Source organism: Bombus huntii, unplaced genomic scaffold (assembly GCF_024542735.1).
Source record: "Bombus huntii isolate Logan2020A unplaced genomic scaffold, iyBomHunt1.1 ctg00000062.1, whole genome shotgun sequence".
NCBI classification, from domain to species: domain Eukaryota; kingdom Metazoa; phylum Arthropoda; class Insecta; order Hymenoptera; family Apidae; genus Bombus; species Bombus huntii.
This window is the reverse complement of record NW_026099323.1, coordinates 1,032,267-1,035,642: the sequence shown is the minus strand read 5'-3', so window position 1 is coordinate 1,035,642 and position 3,376 is coordinate 1,032,267.

Here is a 3,376-nt window from a genome sequence, read left to right as displayed (position 1 = left end):
CATAAAATGAGATATGCAGAATATATTAAAAAATAGAGTATATGTAATACGAAACTTTATATTATTCATGTTATTATGGACAAAATATCACAATATGTTCATATATTTAAATCTCCTCCGAAAAAGATTATTGTATGTAGAACACAGTTTAACTGTATTTTGAATTCTTGTTTATCAGATCACAATTGATAAGTTGATATTAGGATGATTATCCTCATTTGAAACAATTTTGTGACTGTTACTTGTCAATATACTTTATATCTTATGTACATTTTAAATATAGTACGCAAACTCGAAGTTGCAAGGAACATTAATAAAAATTCAATATTTCAATAACGCCTTTCATGATTATAATTAAATATTTTTTCAAAATGTCGCATCAGTGTTACATCTAGCACCCCCTCCCCCACACACAAAAGTTTACCAATTTATAATATATGTACTAGTAGATTGACAAGTTACGATTTACAGGTTATATAGAATTCTATTTTATGATTTTATAATTTTTCGTTAAATAGAATAATCAAATAACTTGCAATTAGTAAAATTTAATTTGTTTTATCGTCAAACTTGTACAAGGGAACATATTAATGCTGGTAACTTTAGTGACTTGCAAAATTTCAATAGTGCAAGACAGGCCAGATATTCAATTGCAATTGGTTGCTATCCATATTTTCATCGGTCTTACAATAACCTTATGTTATCAATTATGAATTAAAAAGTTAATGAAATCACAACTCACCCAAGGCCAATGGGTATGACTTCTTTTCGAAGATCGATTGAAATCTCGAGTTTGTTGTTTGAGATATTCAGTTACCACAAGACAAAAACACCACTCCATTACAGCCGACGTAAACAAAACATGACAGATTCTTCCAATTCTCGGACAACAAACATAGGCTTACATACTTACTGTTTTAAAGTCACAGTCTGTCGTTGAACTTTCGCCAAGTAACTTGATACGTACATATACACGTCCCTCGAAATCAGTTTTCGACGAAAATACATACGTGACATGTTATGTTGCAACCGAACGTGAATTTCTCGCGGGAAATAGCCTGATATCGTTTATTTATGCGTCTCTCAAATACGAATTTTACTATACACTTCGTTTAAGGCACGCCATTTTGCAAAACGATTATCGAAAGATTACTGCTTACATCGAGATCAAGAATAGATTCGCAGGAAGCTGGATGCCGCGATTTCTTCCCGCGCTTTACTTTCTTTCGAAGTTGTGTGTTACGCCGGGCGACCCTCTGCCTGGCCCAGGTCACACACCGCGGGCCAGACGGACACCAGATGTCCGCTCTTCCGTACGGCGTACCCTCAATAGCCTTAAGTATCTTCCATAAATCTCAGGAATTTCCTAGTAGAGGCCCTTCAAACCAAACAAACGTCTGTTTCCGAAGAATTTCTAAAGACTCTTGTCTACCACGGCGTGACAAGGGAAAGTTAGTTTTTCTCACGTATGCTGCAACTTTCCTCCCACTAACCACTTTCTCTCGAGGGCGGTTAAGACCCTTCGTTTAACCAATTAAACACGAAGACTATTTCCCTCACTCTTCTAACTAAAATCGTCACCAACAGATCCGATGGTCCCGTGCGCTAGACACACCCACCCTTAGCTTTCCTCCGACACAACATCGTCACTCAACTTCACTTCTTCTACATCGTTGGAAAAGTCAACTACTAAGTCTACCGCTAATGCCCATCGTGCAGTCTAAGCATAACGCGAGAGTCGGTCTCGGTATTGTCGAGCCTACATTTCCTCTCCTAAATATCTTATAGTGCTACGTCCACTAATACATTGAATCCAATTACAAGAGCCCTGCTCTAACGTACATATCTATCTTATCTTCGTGCGATAAGTGATTATCTCTCTATCTATGCTCATCAGTGTAATCTAAGTGTTGGAAATATATAATTTATAATTCAGTGAATCACAGTGTTATACAAACTCAATCACCCCTATTATCTCACCGGAAATCAGGGGATCGATCAAGTCGTGGTGTCGATTGTTATAATCGTAACGGGAATTTACGACTCCCGTTGACGTCTCTCCTAGCGACTACGTCTCCCCGCGATTGGTCGAATAAACATTGTGATTGGTTGATTTCCTGCTGCCATATTCGGTTTCGCCGAGAATCGTGAACACGTACGCTGGAAGCAATGCGGGGTAATTATTTAATTTATTTCATAATATTATTTAACATATATCGTGAAAAGTTCTGAATATTCGGATTCTTCTGTTATCGTTTCATCGTATGTTAGCATTATCAGCTCTCGATATCGAATTGACAAACAGAATTTTTCTCATGCAAAGTAAGTCACATTAAGTATATGTATATGTATAGTCGAAGCAATGCAATTAAAAATTTTTCCATTTTAATTGGAATTATTTATCACAGACATTTTACCGAGCATTCATTTTATAAATCTTATACATATATATATGTCGGAGATGAAAGAACACCGGAGTCTGTAATTGAACAATTGTAGTTATTCAATCCGATTGTAATTGTTCGAGAGTTGTGATAATGAGCTTGGGCTCGAGGAGGCAGTCAGTCGCCGAACGTAGCCGCGGTCACGGGATGAACGCTTTGTCTAACAAAGGTATGGAGTAATTCTATAGCTCTCCTTAAAAGAAATATTCGTGGCGACACGCGACAGTAAACATTCCAACGGTTTCTGTCCCGTGGCTCGCCACACGCAGACCCTATTCTTCGAGTAAGATGATTGCCAGATGTCGATGCGTCTCCGCAGTACATGTTCGGCTAGCTCGAGGGCCCGTTATAAATCTTAAGATTTAGTCAACTAAAGTCCTTCAAACAGACAAACAGTCTTTGTCCCAACTACGGGAAAATAGGGGAGACTTATTATTCAACGAGCGGCGTCTCCCGCTAGTAACTTTCCCTCGAGGGCGGCTAGCATCTTTTTCTAACCACCGATATGGAGATTGACCAATTAGCAGCAACGTCAATTTCCCTTACTTTCTGAACGAAGGCTTTTCTCGACGAATCCGATGATCTCGTATCCTTAGACACACCCCATTATAGTTTTCCTCTGTGGCATCATCGGGACGGGAAAGGCATTCTCGTTCGCGATCTCATTGATGAAAGGAGTAACTCTTTACGATCAGTGAATATTACGCGTCCGACTTAGATTTTGTGAGTACGTTCATCTATCATCCCGTCGACCGCGGATTCGTTATTGAACCTAGGATCATTGTCATTAGTTTCTCGAGTGCCTAACTACCACGGTTACTTGTCCGGCTCTATAATAGTCGTATTTGCACTAGTCAATGTCTTCTCTATTGCATAACGACAACGTGTAACCCAAACGAAGATTCGTTTCACGCCCCTAACCCTAATTCTAA